This window comes from Numenius arquata, chromosome 1 (assembly GCF_964106895.1).
Source record: "Numenius arquata chromosome 1, bNumArq3.hap1.1, whole genome shotgun sequence".
Lineage (NCBI taxonomy): Eukaryota > Metazoa > Chordata > Aves > Charadriiformes > Scolopacidae > Numenius > Numenius arquata.
In genome coordinates this window covers 32,306,589-32,324,044 of record NC_133576.1, presented here as the reverse complement: position 1 = coordinate 32,324,044, position 17,456 = coordinate 32,306,589, and the positions used below count along the sequence as shown (strand labels likewise).

General features: G+C 39.1%; 1 protein-coding gene across 2 annotated transcripts in view; it reads left to right on the top strand.

Moving 5' to 3' along the window:
* NRIP1 (nuclear receptor interacting protein 1) overlaps nt 1–17,456 on the top strand; it is a 79,606-nt gene that overhangs the window by 46,338 nt on the left and 15,812 nt on the right. Inside the window, exon 3 of one of the 2 annotated variants that reach the window (XM_074147964.1) lies at nt 11,009–11,057. The exons of the other annotated variant lie outside the window; for it this stretch is intronic. The gene's annotated coding sequence lies outside the window, so the exon portion shown is untranslated. The remainder of the gene's footprint in view (nt 1–11,008; nt 11,058–17,456) is intronic. 2 annotated transcript variants of the gene reach the window in all.

Here is a 17,456-nt window from a genome sequence, read left to right as displayed (position 1 = left end):
CAGCTGGAACATGAGAGGCAGCAAATGTCAAATGTGGGGCTGAAATGGAGTATGCTTACTTGAGAGACTGTGCTGGCTCTGAGGACCTCCTTATGAGAAAGGAGGAAACTGCATTTGCCAGATTAAAGAGGGAAGATCAAGTGCTACAACTTCTTTCCTCTTTGGGTTGCTTTTTTTCCTTCCCTTATGCTATCTGGATCGAATAAGGCTTGTGGGAAGAAAACGATGGAGAAAAACGGGCTCCACGCAAGAAAGGTGGATAGGACGGAACTGATGTGCTCGGTGAAATCTGTACGTTCCTGCCCTTGCCTGGGGTGTGCCGTGCCCTTAATATTATGGGAGACCTAAGCTCACCTGCTAGTAATTTCTAATTTACTGTCCTAATTCATCGATTTGTTATCACTAATTGTACTTCATTTACTTCTGTGTAGTTTCCAGTACCTAAAGGGTTGAAAGGTTGCTGTAATTGGCACCCGCAGCTGCTCTTTCTTTTGACAGGGGATAATTTTGCAGCCTATGCTTTGTGTGACAGCTGCCTAATTGGGCATTCTCCCCTTGTAGCAAGCCTGCCTCCTCCAGCCTCCCTGCTGACAAATGGTGGTGGATTATAGATGAGGACACGCTGACCCGTTCGACCTTGCTGAGACAGCGGGGAGGGGCCTCCTGCTACTTGAGGGAAGCTTTGGGTCATTTAAAGGACAAGGTCATGAGCCAGGTGGGGAAATGACATGATATCACATGACAATAGCCTGATGACACGGTCAGTATGTCAAGGACGAACTCATCAGTATTGATTAACGCTGCTTTTTCCTGGTGTCTCTGCAAAGCCACTGATATTTCAAAAAATATTTTGCTAATTTATGCTAGGGAAAGTGCCAAACGCTCTTTTCAGGGTTATTTTGGGGAGCATCTGTACAGTGTTTTCTTCTCAGTACAGAGCACATGCAAAAGCAGCGTTGTTAAAACCTCACTGATGATAATTTATAGGGTTCATCTCTGGTTTTTTTTTTTTTTTTTTTTTTTGTAAAATGTACCTCTGCATGTACTGTAAAGAAAATGCCAGGAAGGATACATGACGGGGCAGAACTTAAGGAGCAGGGAGGCGGAAGGGGGGGGGGGGGAAATTCCCTGCTTTTACATTTCAGCGTTTCACTTTTCACTCCTACTTGCAATGCACGTGTATGAACCTTTATGAAAACACATGTATCCGCATACGTATGGCTGGCTGGAATGTGGGAGAAGTGTTTGAATAACAAGAACCAAAGAGAAAAGTTAAACATAAATTGAACATTTAAAGAAAAAGTCTTATATTAGCTCAGAGGCGCTCCAGTTAAGATAGTTCCTTCCCTGCTTTAAGAACTAACACGGTATCCAGCTATGCCAGGCAATAAAAACCTGCTAAGTGGGCTTTCGAAAATGTTGTGAATACAAGTGACAATATTTTGAGAGCATCTTCGTGTTGCATTTCTATGCTAATAAACTTCAAGGTAAATGAACAGCTTGTTTGACATTTGCTATGTTAGACAATAATAAAATGCTTTCTTGTGGAGTAATTAGACTTGATAGATTGATTACGTTAAGAGGTGAAGATAAATACAATCAAAAAGAAAACTCCCTCGAAGGGAGTTATTGCCTGGTTTTGAACTTTAGACGCTATCGTTCTGCTTTAGCCGATGCCTAATGGTGCGTCTTGCACACACGCCTGTGCGCACATGCATGTACACGCATGCACGCACACGTGCGGGCACGTACGGACAGGCACGGCGTGCACCGAGTTTCTGAAACAGCCTGCTAAGCCGGGAGAGCAGTGTTCACCTAGGAGCACGGCTCCCGTCTCTGGGAGATCTGATTTGTTGTTGGAAGCTGTTGTGTCTGAACCTCCTCAGTTCACCAGGATGTAATTTTACTCCCCCGAGGTAAAAAGCCGTCAGTGGGTAAAGTGTGATAAATTAGTGCACTCAAGTAGATGCGCGTGCGTGTGTGTGTGTGTGTGTGTTTAATTCTGACCTTGCTGTGCATGTGTTTAGCTGCTCTCGGTGCCCGAGTCAAGCCTGGTGGAGGTTTAATCCTGTGCCCTTGTACACGTATACTTGATTAGTAGTTGTGGTTATCTCAGCAGAAGACATTCCGCCCTCCTCCTTGTATTGGTCGGGACCCGGGCATTGGGGAGTCAAGTCGAAGGAGAAAGAAAAGAGATTTTGCATTAGTATTCTATGAAAGCCTTACTGTCTGCAGAACAAATTGATTGCTACAGTGTACCTGTGCTTGGCACCACTGCTGTGAAAGAAAGGTATGGTTGTAATCTGTTTTATTGTATTACATATTGTGACACTCCAGGAATGCTTAACGTTCAGCTCTTCTATGGCACATGCTAGAAGTCTAAGTAAAGAAAAATATGTGAATGAATGAAAAGTATGCGAGGCTGTTGTTATCGGCAGCTTTGTTTACTACGACGAACCAAGTAGCCCCTGCTAATGAGACAAATTTATTGTATGTGCCAATGGCAACGGAAGGAGATGGATAACTGAATTCTCTCTGTTATATTCAGTTACTCACATCGCTGTCAGTAGTTGCTGCGTACCTACACAGATAAAATTCTAATTAATCTTTTGGGGGGGGTTGATTTAGCTTTTAAATGTGAAATATACTTGAACATGGATGTGTTTGCCTCTTTAAAGAAAATGTGGGGTTTTTCCTAGTTTTATAATCTGCTGCACTGGTCCTACATGGGAGGGGGGAGCATGTGAGGGGAGGTATAAAAATATGAAAATCTGAGATGTGCTGCTATGATGAACAAAACAAAAACAAAGCTGAGGAAAAGTCTTACAGGATTTGAATCTTCATCTCTCCCTCTTCCCCCCACCGCCCCCACCCCATTCCCCAATAATGTATAAACATACACCCGTATTTTAATGAGAAAGCTACTGCTCTTCATTTCCTAACTCGGTTGCAGACTTTATACAGTTGATTCTCTGGTTTTCTAGACACTCGGCTGATGTCAGTTGTGTGTTTGATGGGAAGTGTGAAATGCTCCATTAATAAAATTCAGGCTCTTTCACAGAGACCTGTGCTTAGTGCTTCATTCTTGGCATCACTCAAGTTGTGCTGGTGATTATTTGCATGTTTGCTTGTGGTCACTCTGAAACATCTGAAGTATCTGCTCTTGTCATGCAGACATTCCCGACTAATTAAGTTTAGGACAGGTGGCAGACTCGTCCTGGGCATTTAAATCTGCATGTAAACCTAATCTAATAACTTGATGAGAAAATGAAAATTCATCTTTCTTGGTCTGTTATCACCCTGCACAAGCCACAGTGGTATTTGCAAAATCCTCTCTCTGCTCTTTGTCCTGGCAGGTGACAAGTAAATGAGTTGCTTTAAGGAAATGAGAGACTTGGAAAAACGCTGTATGCTGAGGAGCAGTCATGCACTATAATAGTTACTTCTGTCATATGGCCTTGCCGACTTAGGATTAACACTTTATAGATAAGTAGTATATTTATATGAGAGTACCCTTGAGCTTACATTTTACACCTTGCAAAGAGTGTGAATACAGCCTTATGCATCCAAGTCGTTGATCTTTGAGATCTTTGACAGCTAGGAAAATTTCAAAGAACCCCAGATAGGGAGGCTCTGTGATGTGACTGTACTCAAATAATGATGACTTCAATTACAACTAATTAGTCAAAACTTATTTATTCGAAGCAAATATTTTGTGAGTGAGCTATTCTTCCCCCCTGGGTTGGTTTTTTTTTTTTGGAAATATAAACACATGTTGTAATGATAACAAAAGTCGGTTAAAAACAGTTGCATAATCTACACAGCAGATTGCTAGATCAAGGGACTTGACCGTATCTAACAAGATTTTGGAAGTTAATTTCAGTAATACTGCAGAAATGGTTAAATCTTATCTTAAATTCTGTATTGGCTTTTTGTAGATTTTAACCAGTTAGTGGCAGGTGGTTGAGTTCTGAAGGAGGTGTTAGATAAATACAGGGCAATACTGCATTTCAATGCAATTAACTTTTGTTCATAAATAATTCAACCTATGACTTTAAATAAATGATTAGAGGAAAAGAAAATGGCATGTGATTAAATCCAAGTCCTTGAAAACATTTTACCAGTCAAGATTTGCTGTGACTGCTTTGAGACTTCTTATAATTCTTCTTTTGAGTAGAGTCAGTTCTGGGAGTTGTGGGAGTTTTTTTGTGTGTAATTTATTTGTTTGTTTGTTGGTTTGTTTTTTTTGTCAATTATTAGTGTATCAATAGAGATATGAGGTAGATTCTTTAGGTCACAGTTAAAAGAGGTCTAATGAATGTGTAGTTTTGATACCTTGATTTTCCTAGTGCCATGGAATATATCAGTTTGGGTAGCATGTGATTTTCCTGGGTTTCTTTTTTCTATTAATGGAAAGTACAAGGATGTTTGCAGAATTAAAACTTTTACTGCCAACTTTACTGAATGAGCATACTGGTAAAACTAAAATTTTGATGAGAATTTTGGAATACCACTTGGCTTGGACTGGACTGCTATTTTTTGGGGGGACAGACATGATACCCCAGACAAACCTCCCCCTAAAAAAAAACGAGCAAATAAAATTAATCTGATTTAAAAAAAAAACTCTTTACATTGGAGGCATGCAGTTGATTCCAGCACTGGTTAACTTTGTAACACCCACCGCCTTTCATCTGGAAAGATTTAATCTAGTTTTAAGTAAGAGTTGATGCTTGAGCGTATCATCAATTTGGGCAGACTTTCGAGGAGAATACCAGTTTAGGTATGTTTTTGAAAGGTATCTGTGCCCTGATTGAAATGGAGAACAGGCATTTCACAATCTCCACCTCCTTTCCTTCTGTTATAATGCTTTACCATAGTAAAGAAAAGAGGAAGTTGAGGCGTTGCATAACTTCTCGAAGTAAATAGATTTTCTGTGCAGATACTGAAGGCAGCCTTAACTCAACCAGATTCCTGCTAGTGCTAAAGGCAGCTGTGTAATTAATGGCCTTGTGTACTGAACTGAGACTGCTGCGAAACCTCTGGAGGGAATTATTTTGTCTATTGTGTTGGTTAACTTTCCCTGAAAATTAAAAGTGTTGCTGATACTCCATTGGGGTGACGGGGGAGGATTTTACAAGGTCTGATGAAATAAGCTCTGGTATCTTTTTTCTTGACCACTGGACAAAGCATCTGCAGCAGCTGAATGGGATTGAATGATTGAAATGGAGTGATTAACAAAAACGTGATCAGTCTTACTTGCGGGGGGGGGGGTGTGAGTGTGGTAGTGGAAGAAAGTGGTTTGTGGAAGAAAGTGTAAAGTTGCGCTTACAAGTTTTTGTGTGTTTTTAAGATGTTCTTGTTGTAAAATTGTAGCAGGAATTGAGACCTGGTTTTGGTACTAGCACAATTGCCTATTGCAACCATGGTAAATGATCTAGAGTAGACAAAATTATTAATCTTCTTTGTCTAATCTATTCTCCTGAAGCCATTTGAAAAACCTGGGGCTTGTTAAAAGTTGCAAACACCTTTGTTTTCCTTTGTTTATATCTTTGCTTCTGCAACACCAACCATACGTGGCACTGACTGTTGAGGTTTGGGATGCTTCCCCTCCTCCTGAATTTACATATTTTGTAAAGCAAACAGCAGCCACTTGATCTCTTTTCTGTCACTCTGGCAAACAGCACACATAGCAGGTATCTGCAAGGTCTACAAATGACTAAGTGTAGGAACCAAAGTTATTTAGGGAGTTTGGTCAATTTGGAAACTTCCAAGTTCTGAAGTTGGTGTTTGAGTTTGTGAGAACTCATCAGGAAAAATGTTACTATCAATTAGTAAGGGATGAATATTCTTCCTATGCTTTTTGGCTCTGTGTAAGTGGGAGGCAAACCCGTTTCTGCAGGCTTAGCTCTAGTTAGTGGTGGGATTTGCAGAGGATGCTCAATCAGGCTTGGTATAATTGAGGGTTCCAGAGCCTGGGCACCATGGAGCAGTTCAGCGTGCTCAGAAAAGCCACCTGTCTGGATTCACTTGCTACTGCAGCTTCAGTCACCCTTTCCTTCATAGCTCTACTTCTAGCATGGACTGCTGGAGTTTTGTTTATACAGTGTTATATGTATGGATGAACACACACCCTGTTTTCTAGTCCACCTGAGCAATCCAATGCTGTGAATGTCTTGCAGCTGAATTAGGCTGATAAAAAGCATGTTTTGGACAGCTTTCTAAAGCAAGGAAATAAAAATGGACCGGTTTGGGAAGGAAGTCCTTAGATATGTGTATGCACATTCTTACATACTTCACTATGAAAGATCCTTGCTTTAGGATAAAAAGGATTGTATTGTTCTTGGTTAGAAAAGAGATGGGAAGTGGGGAGTGGATCAGAAGAGCCACTGCTGCAAAACTATCTGCTGCCATGCAGTGGTCTTTCCAGCTCCAGTCAACTAAATAGTGCTTGCCCAGCTCATTAGGACTGTTTCAGCATGTCAGATCTCTGAGAAATAGGAAAAGTTCCTGGAATTACGTTTTTGATCCTAATGCCATCATTCATCTTTTCAGTTCAGTACTGACACAGTTGTTTTCTTTGAGAGAGTGTCATTTCAGCAGGTATAGTGGAAAACCTGGATTGACTATACTTGAATGACACACATCTCCCCCTAAAGGTGATGGCAGTGCTGGTGATTTTTCTTCTTTTGGAAGAAAAAGGCATTTACCGTGGTGTGCAAGTCCTTTCCTTAAGTAATCTCCATTGTTTCCTCAAGTTTAGTGTATTCAATTCTTGGTTTGTTTCAGTAGTAGAAAAAAAAAAAAAACAAACAGCACCACACCCACAAACTGTAGAGACAAAATATCTTGTAATTAAAGGGCCAAGCTGAAATTTAGAAAATCTTTCTTCCTTTGCTATGGATATGGACTTCATGTGACTCTGGGCAAGTTACTTAGTCTTCCCCTGTGCTCACTGTTCCTCATGTGTAAAGTGGGAGTACTCCGAAGGACCACTGTGGTCTGTTCATTGGTGTTTGTAAAGTGTTCTGCTTTGTTCAAAGACGGAATAACTTTTTTTCTTGCAATGTTGACAGTGCCCAGTAGCCTTCTGTGTGGTTTAGACCCGCACAGTGCACGTAATGAGAGGTCCTGGTTGAACAGCAGAGGAGTGAAATTACTATGATCAGTCTGTAAAGAGCAGTGGCTATCTAATATCAGATAGATGTCAGACCGAAGTAGGTCTTCAGTAACTGAAATGCCTCTTACTTGTCATTAGCTTGCTTGTGGGTGGGGTTTTTTATGACCTCGTGTTACATACAAGTAATATGGAATTGAATTCTGTAGTTCACTCAAGTCTGAAATAGTTTGGTATTTTCTAGAATCATGTAGTGGATTGATAGTCTATGTAAATCCCTTCTATAGTTAGGAATGTTGCCTACTGTCTGCAGCTTGGTGGTGAAGTACCTTGAGGGTTTTTTTTTTATTATGGAATTTTTAAATTATGGTTGTATGTTACATTGAAGAAAAACAGTATGCTTGGTCAACTTCAGACACTTCTGCTCAGCTTTTCTACCTGTGACTATCATTTTAACAAAAAAAATTTCATGGAAGGGTGGTTCAGATACGTGTTTTGTGTAATTTGCAAGTGTGGACTCTTGCACATAGTTACAGCTGACAGACTACAGTCAACAGAGGAAAAAATCTCTTATCAACAGTTCCCCTGCTCCTACGAGCATTTCTTCTTGTTCTCCACAATTTATGAGGTGGCTATGTCAGAGGTTTTTGTAGCATTCAGCTACTCGTGATGGAGTGCAAACCAATTTGAAATTAAAAATGGCTGGATGAGCTTTACTATGCAAAAATTAAACTTGTAATTAAATTTGCCAATTGAACAGAGAGGTTTAAGTGGCAGTACCTAGAGCAGCAAAGATTTTTGCTTACGTATCCTTATCAAATAGTCTGGGTTTTTTGGATGTGCATTAGGAAAACTGTCATAAATACTATTACCTTTCTCATGATTGACACCTGTGAGGAACATGTTTGCTCTTGGAAAATATCCATTTGCTTTGAAGTAAAGTAGTTAAAGGTAAATATAAGAATGCATGGAAAATTCAAGAAAGATGCTTTCAAGTAGTATGTTATGTTCAGATGTATTAGCAAAAAGGAGGCTGTTGTTATTCCATGCTCTTTAGAATCATTCATGTCTTAACAGGCAGCTGCCAAAAATAATTTACATTCAGTGCACGCTTTGGTTCTCATATGTAGAAGTGATTACAAGAACAGTTTAGTCTACTAATTTTCATTTTTGTGATCTTCCCTTTCACGCCCCTAGTATAAGTGGATCTTTTGGTCTGAATGGTGGTGGATAAGGAGTATCTTACTGATTTTTCTCCTTCCCTTCCTCCTGCCCTTTTCTCAACAACAGGTTATAGAGCCAAGATGTTTTAGATTTTCCAATCCTCCCTCTTGTTCCATTGGTCAAGATCATAATAAAAATAAAGTAACCCCTGATGATTTTGACTTCCCATCCATATGCATTGTAACATGATGTTTATTGCAGTTCAGTGGAAGTACTTCCTACAATGGGGGAGAAATATAGCTGAAGTTTTAGGAATCAGACTACTTTGAATTTCACCTCAGGCTTTATATTTCAAGGAGGTAGGTTGCTTGTATCTTTTAACAGTGGGCAGTATCCTACATCAGCTTATTTTTGCTTTTCTTTGTCTTACTCTTCGGGACTTCACGCTTGTGAGACAATGTCTGAGGCAGCTTGGATAGCCTCACTGTCTTCACCTACCATTGATGTTTTTCCTCCTTATACCTTCTTTTCTCCTACCACTCTTCCTTTCTGCTTAGTTATCCCTGTATCATGCCTTAGTATGTAAGCACTTTGGGGTTGTAGTCTGAATTTACGGGAATATAAAATGTTTTACAATTGTGATTATGCCATGCGGTGTTTCCCAGCAAATGTCAAGTTCAGACTGACTGGCTCTCGTAAACCTGGCAGCATATAAAGAAGGCAAGTGGAATTTGCATCCCAGTAGGTTATTCTAGGTAAGCCAAACTGTTCACCTTCAGAAGTGCTACAAGCAAGCTCTGGGTTACGTGATTTAGTAGAGACATACCAAAGAGACTTTGGAAGGAAGGGTTAAGTTTTATTTGCAATAAAACTGAAATCAGAGGTAGACCCAGTAAATCAAATCCCTCTGATACGAGGAGCAGGAGGAGAAATTATGGTCAAAAAAAAGTGGAGAACTTGCAGAATTAAGTCTGCTGTTTGAGCTCAGAAGGTTATTTCATTAAGGCAGCTGAGACTCAGAAAGCGTCCTTTGTTACATGGAAAGAAGTCTGGGTTTATGTTTAACCAATCCCTGGGACAGGTACTTTCTCTGCCTTCACCTTCCTCCTCAAAAGTTTCCTTGTTCATGTCATCTTTGGCACCATTTGCTGTCATGATTAAAAATGAATAAATAAACGTTGTTGCTCTGAAATTAAATTTTCCTAGGAGCAGTATTTCCTTTCCTTCTCTGGTCTTTCTTCCATCTTTGCCCTCTGAAGTAAAAACAGATTGCATCGAGGTAGGGATATTGTCGTCGTACCAGCCAGGGAAGGAAAAGAACTTTCACTAGATTTTTAATAGCAGCAGCTCAAGAGAAGGGGAGCCCTTTAATGCTCTATTTTAGCCTGTCTGTGCCCTTTTCTCCCCAGCATTAATCTTTTCCTTGTGTTCTGTTGATCTTCTAGTGTGTACCGCTCTTTCCTTCTCCTCCAATCGTATGTAGTAAAAAAAAAAAAAGCGATCAGGTGAAAACTGTAACAGCAACATGCATTGTTGTACTGCAAAAGCAATAAATGCATTTTTTTCTTTTGTAAGAGGAAGGGAAAACATACTTATTCTGGAGGCCAGTGTTGCTCTAGGGCTTCATTTAATTGTTTTCCAGCTGAACTCATGTTATGTATGTCTTTGGCATCTCACAAGTGCTGATATATTTATTTTAAACTTCATATAGACTATGATAAGGGAAAGGGAACAAACAGTATGAGGGAAGGCAAGCAACATACATCACTTGTGTTTTGGCTTGTGGTTTTGCAGGAGGTATTTTGGTGGATTTGGATTAATTTTTGCTACGGTGATTTACTGTTGAAGGAGAGGAAGAAATAGCCTCCAGAGTGTAGATGATCTTCGCCTGGGGAGCAGTGCAGAAGCATAATGGAATTTCCTGTGTGAGAGGTGCCTGAGTATTACAGTAAAAATGAGTGTTTGTGGAGACAAAAGGGTAAGGAAGAAGGACACAATAAGTGGTTAGGCTATGTGGGTAGAAATGAAAGAGTTATTAATGTCTGTAGAACTCAGATGAGAAATTTTAAACTTAATCTCGAGCAAGAGGAAAAACAATTGAAAACTTGAAGTAAAGGGTTATATGGTCAGAGTGTCTTGAGGGGAAGAATTAAAATAACAGCTGTGTTTTGTGTAGTATGGAAGGGTCATTGGATGTCAGTGATGTTACAGAAGTGTGGGCTGTAGAAGTAGGGAGCTGAGAAAAGACTACATGTCAGAGTAACTTAAGGATACTGGTGGGGGAAGATGAGTAAGATTTTAGAAAAGCAGAAGGCAATGGCAAGGATGGGTTGTGTGGTGGCATTTTTTTTGTTTGTTTTCTGTCATCATGGGTAAATGGATAGCAGGAGTGACAGAATAAAGATAATCTCCTGATGACAACTTTTTTTGATAGTGGATGGCATTAACTGGGCAAGGATACCTCTCTCCTGGCATGTTACACTTACCATCTTGCTCAGCTCAGTTTCACTGGTCAGGCTCCGATACAGTCACAAACTGACCACAGGTATAACCAGCTTCATAGGAAAACTCTCTATTTTAGTGTGTTGATACCCTGTCAAGAAGTAAGACAGGCTCCCTTTGATGACCTAATACTGAATTAACAGAATTACTTTCCTATTACGGTAGAAATAAAATTGTTTTCCACCATAAGTTTCTACATCCTGATTATAATGTATTTATTTTTGGCAGGGTGGAGTGAAAAGCAGATTCACAAAGATCCAGCACTGACGCTTGAAAGGTACGAGTTTCTGCCCCTGACCTTGGGAAGACATTTATTAACCTGTATCTTTTTCTCATCCCAGGAATGGAGTGGTAACTTGATCTAATTCACACTAGCTTTGGTCTTTATCCCTCTTTAAGAATTCTGAGTCAGAGGGTAGTTTATTTCACATCCCCAGATAGTCTTTGATCTTTCTCTCCGGAGATTGCTAACTAGGGTGCCAAGCTAACAATCTGCTAAAAGTTTCCTGGGAAGCTGGAGACATGATCACCTGCCCACTAGAACTTCTGGCCTTTTCTCAGCAAATGGATTTTAAATTTTGTTTTTAGAGCATAAAGTTTCTTCGAGAAGAGTGGGGTTTGGTTTTTGGGGCTTTTTTGGGTGTTTGGTTTTTTTTGTTTGTTTTGGTTTTGGGATGTTTTCCCCCTCTGGTCTTCCTTTATTGCCCCTCCTCGTTCAGTATGATTGGTTCCTGCGTTGATTTGGTATTTGTGAGTCATCTTGTGGTTCTGTAAGATTGTAAAGGTGTGTTTGAGCCTGAACTGCTGTTGGATGAAGTCACGCTAATGTAGCCTTCAGTGGAGTTTTTAGTATCATTCACTGGTGAAATTTAGCAACAGCAGTTGAATGAAAAACACCTTCTTTAGCTTTATGGCAGAATTGTTATAAAGGCTTCAAAAAAGAGAAGAAACAAAAAAAAGGTACAGTTTAGTAAGCATACAGGCAGTCAATGAAACTTATCTTCAGGTCATTGACAATGTCTTACTATATATTGATTCAGAAGATGCTGGAGTTACTTATTGATGGTGTATGGAGCTGGGAAATGACTCTTCCAGATACATCAAGGAAAGATGGCTTTATATAACACAAAGGACATGGGTTGTGACCTGTCAGCCATGCTCAGATCTCTACTGTGGAAGATTAAGCTGGAAATAATACCTAGCCTGATCAGCTGAATCAATACAGTTGTGGTCATGGATAATAATTATTAGATAATGACTTTATACTACGTGATACGTAGTTTAAGTTACTTTGGTGGAGTTTCATGTGTTTATTTGCTAGGTTGATGACTTCTAGATCTTTTGTTTTATGATAATTTCCCTCTCTCTCTCCATACTTTATCAGTAGACATGTAAGTGAACAGATAAAACTAATTACTACTTGGAGATGTTTCTGTGGGTTCCACCTCCCTAAAGCTGAGACAAGCTCTACAGAGGGAAGTTCACCACCTCCCTCCTACTGCCTTTCATTGTTACCACTAGCCGGTTTTGTTAGATGATGAATGGGTATCAGACTTCCAGCATGTGGGAAACCAGATCACCTGCTATGGTTGGTGAGTGTTGAACAATTTGAGGAGTGGGAAAGCTGGAATAACTGATCTCATACATCTTGTTTGGAAAGGGAAAATCCTACACTGTGTCCTGAATAACAGTAGAATATTCAGATTTTGAATGCAAACCAGTTTGCTTTTAATAATCATGATGCTTAAACTGGTCTTTTTCAGTATGGTAGATGTCCATCTATCACATGCCTATTTCTGCAACCTTAATATAAGTTGCATCAATTAGATGTCTCTATCTACAAATCTGTGTGTGTGCATAATCTTGCCATTATTTTGTTGTCCTATTAAAATCCATAGGTCTACTTATGTTAGTAAAAATAAATAAGTAAAAAGAAAATGCGAAGGTAAAGGACTTACTATGAAACTATTCATCAAAATGGTATTTTAACATTTTTTTAAAACTTCTTGATTTGACATTTCACACATGTAAGTGTAACCACAGACAATACTTTTTTTTAATTTTATTTTTAAAATAAAGTAGCACCTTTACAGATTGGGTATTGGCAGTCCTCCAGTGTTTCAAGATAATCCGTTGTTGTGGGCTACTTGACTACTGAATTGATCAGAAGTACTCTCTTTGTGCTAGCTGTCATATTCATTTTTGTTGCTATATTGGCTAGTCATTTATTACAGTTTGTCATTACCCCCTTTTCAAAAAAAGCACACTTGAAATGGTTTGTATTAGACTCTCTGTGTGGGAAGCTTTGGCTCTGCCTGTTAGAGCTCCCCAAAGAGGAATGACATAAAATTGGGTTTCAGGTGTTTTCTCCGTGGTGTTACAGCAAGAAAGAGAACCAAACCCACCACTACCCACTGTTAGCACATCCCTGCTGCTTGAAAAGTGGGGAATTTGATCCAAAATTCAGAACTGGCAGAAACATCTTGCTCTTGCAGGTTATGTATGTCAAGAGCGTGAACTTCTATGTAACAGAAGAAAAACCCAAAAACAAAACCACAAGACCCCAAACAACTGCTGCTGACTTGTTTTATTAAAGGCTTGGTTGTGATGATTAAAGAAAGTTTCTTATAGTGTAAGCATGAGAGAAGACCTAATGTGATACTGAATGAACAGTTTTTCACTGTAATATAGCTCAATTAAAGTAAAAGCTTTTTCAAGCGTTAGTTTTCACGCATTAGTCAGTAAAACTGAAATAAGCTATATGACTCCAAATAGACTTGGTTTAGAATTTGAAGTGTTGGGTAGCTATACTGCTAATTAACTAATGTGTTTCTTAAAACGTTTTTGGTTGTGAAATGTCTTATATACACATTTTTCATGTGTGCTTGGTTCTCAGAGTAAGTTGCTGATTTGTTTGCGGATCTTGAATGAACTTCTGTTTTTTAAAAAAAATCTTGAAGAATAATAATAATTTCCCGATTACTTATTTTTTTTCTTCCTAACACTTCAGTGCAGTGAGAAGCTTTCTCAGCATCTCACAAAGTAGGAATAAAAGAAATTCCACTTTAAAAAAATCAGAAAAGCAGAGGGGTTGGGGTTTTTTTCCCCGTATTTTGCTGAAAGGATTTAGAAAAAGAGGGACTAAGGAAGAGCAGAATTTTATTGCCCCGAGGTCTACAACTTAACTCCATTTGATCTTAAACCAGTGACTGTTTTAAGATCTGGTGAGTCACTATCAGGGCTAAAAACACCTATAGTGTTGTGCTAAGAAGCTCACATCCCAGGCTTCAGGAGTGATTTGTTTCTGGCTCTAGTAGCTCAGGCAATGCTATAGCATAAAAGGGTGACAATCTAATTCTTGTGAAGGATGTTTTCAAGAAGGAGGCATCTTTTTAAACTTGTGTTTGTGTTTTTTTGTTTTGTCTTTTTTTCATTTATGGCCTCTTCATTAGTAGCTGAACCAACCCAATCACACAGGTTGAGTGCTGCAAATGTAATGTCTATACAAAAATTAAATGGAGAAAAATCAGTAAACAAATGTTGAAATACAGCCGAAACAAGATGCGGGAGGGTGTGATGACACGAAGGTTTTACTGGCAATGTCTGAGATGCCCACATACAAGTGAGTTACGCAGGTCACCCCAAATGGGTTCCAATAAAAGCTTTATACCAACACGAGCAGCCCTATTTATAGACATAGCTCTCTATCTAAATATAAACTGCTCCCAGTCGTGTCTAGACTAACATCAGAGCTGTGCTGGTGTTGAAAGTGGGGGTTCAGAATTAAGAGTACAAGCCACACTATTCTTTAAGTTACTACTTGTTAATAACGAGCATCTAAACTTTGTGGCAGCGGTACACCTTTGAATGTCATGTGACGACGTGTCGCCCAAGACACCTTTTCTTCCTCTTGTTTAAGTGTCAGAAGGTACGTCTGGTGGACGTGACCTGCAAGCTAAATATTCTTCAGCATGTGTTTAAAGCTTTGAGAATGTATCAGTGGGTGGGTGAATGGATGGATAGATCAGTAAATAACTTTCTTTGCTAACTATTTTCAGCAGCTGAGTTTTTAATGAGTCTTTCAACTGTTGCTACTGTGTTTAATCTGCTCACTTACTCAGCGTTCAGCATTAAAGCAGCCTTCTAAGAGGTAAATGTTGTCCTGATTACAGAAGAGGTTAGTTTGATTGTGTTCTGCACAGACCTTGTGTTACGAGTTTTTTTTTTTTTTTAATTGAGAAATATATGCTGTGCACACAGACAATTAGGATAGATGAGCAAGTGTTGTGTTTGGAAGCGCACATCCAAATATACAATTGCTATATTAAGATAAGTAACTTGGACTGCATGAAGCTATAAACCGAGGTCCTGATTCTCTAGCAGTGGTCTTGCTGTCATGTCCTATATTTATGAGTGGGTTTTCCCTTTGGATTTGGGATTTAATATGTATCAGCACATAGTTTTAATAGAGTGACAAGGATGGCAAAAAGGGTCTTCCACATTCTTTTCATTTAGCATAAGAGTTCTTCCTTAGTTTACTTGATACACTGCCTAAAATCTCCTGTTAAAATAATTAAGGAGAGGGTAGCTGCCCTTAAAGGTAGGGAATACTTAAAACATGTAGTGTACTAATGTGAAGAAAATGTAGTGGTATTTCTGGTAAGTGCACTAAAAAAAAAATATCCAGTAGCTTTGATCAAATGCCAGCTCTTACATCAGTCCTCTTTGTAATCTTTCTTGCTGATCTGTGACCTTGACCTTGTGTTTATGTTTGTATGTCAAATCTATTTTAGGGATGGACCAACTAAGTTCAGTTTAATAGGATTTATACTCCAGCTTCATAGGATGCCTTATTAAAATAGAAAAATTAAAATATTTAAATTAATTACTCTATTTCTAGTCATCTTTTCAGATTTCAGAAGGTTTGAAAAGAACACATTGACTTTTTTTTTTTAAATCTGTTTAGGAGATGCTTCTTAAAAAGGCATCTTTATCTCACCCATGAACTCCTCCAAATTCAGCACAGACCCTCTGCCTGGAGGCGGGCTTTCTGCTTGGAGAAGTTCACCAGTGGCAGTGCTCCTCTTGCTTTCATTTGGCGTAAGTGCGGTTCAGCACTGAAAGGAGGAGGCCCTCCTCTTTGTCCTTCCTCACACTGCTCTCATAGTCTTGCATTCCCACACAGAGAACTGTGAAACACCCACTGAGTGGTATCTTTGGGGTTTCTTTTGACAGCGATGAGGTCCTTAGTCCGACTTGCCTGGCAGGAGCTTTCTACAGGAATGCTTGAGTCAATGCAGGGAAAGTGGCAGGAGCAGGCAGCTGCGGATCTGTAGACCAAGACAAGGGCTGTGTGATTTGACAGCATCTTCACACTTAAAGCAGACAAAAATTCTCGTGGAATCATGTTTTTGTATCCATTTAAATGTGCAGCTTCTGAACTAGTTTATTTATTACTAGCGTTGTTCTTCGTGGCAACTGAAATGGTCTTTTTTTCTGGAGATCAAGATGGTGCTCACTAGCAGCCAGTTAGACTCTGATGTGCTGGTGCCTCTTGCATTCATCAGGGCTCTTGAGCTCAGGCTTAATTTTAGACGTATGCTAACATGGCAGCGAAGTTGCTCGGTGTAACTGACACTTTAGGCATATGGCTTTATAAAGGCTTAATGAGGTTGTTGGTTTGATAGGCACTATGAAAGATGGGCCCAAATTAGTGAATACTTATGTGCAAGTATGGAGTAATAGATCTATTTTTAATAGGTCTTTTATTTTGGGGGCGATGATGTAATATGTAGAAAAATCACACGCTTTCTTCAGAAATTTATCACACATCCATGTTGTTTTGCTCTATACAGTTTTTAAATGGGTATAAGCACCTGTTTCAACTTCCTTGACATTAATGAAACAAGCCGTAAGAAATAGTCTTTTCTTGCTAATTTGCAATTATTTCCTTCATGTAGCACTCAAAGACACATATAAAACATTAGTAAGAACTCTTTTCCACAACCTTCTGACAGCGTATTATCTTTCTTCTTAAAATACTTGTCATTTTTATCAAGATAAAATTTGAGAAATTACTTCAAAGTGTATGCCCTTACATTGAGGGGTAGTTAAACACTTCCTTCTGCCAGCCATCCACTCTCCCTACCATGGCTTTGTGGCAATGAATACAGTTTTCATCAGTTTTTAGCTGAGTCAGTATTGTAATTATTCTCATTTGACTCATGGCTAAGGTTGAGTTGCAGCCGAATTCCTAATGTTTGAGGGTATTATTAAATAACTCTTAAATAAATCATCTCTGTATACATCTGTATGACTTAACAGGCTTTTAGTATTTTACTTAGGGTTTTGTGTTATGAATGTTTTCAGATTATTTCTGGCACAGTGGTAAGATAAGGATGTTCTGTGACACTTCTGTACAGGATATCGTTAGTCTCTTCTCCCCAGGTTTTGCTAAAGTTGGTTCTGATGTTGTATTTTTAATTCTGCTTAGTTTTATTGCTGCTTTGGAGAGAAAAAAAAAATTTTGTAATTGAACTAGTAGGTACCTTCTTGCTAATGCAGATTTTTCCTTTCCCACTTAACTGAAATTACACAAGTCTTTTCTGTGTCCATACCCTTTAGAAACATCATCGACAATAACCTGAAATCTCCCATTACAATAGAAACTATATTG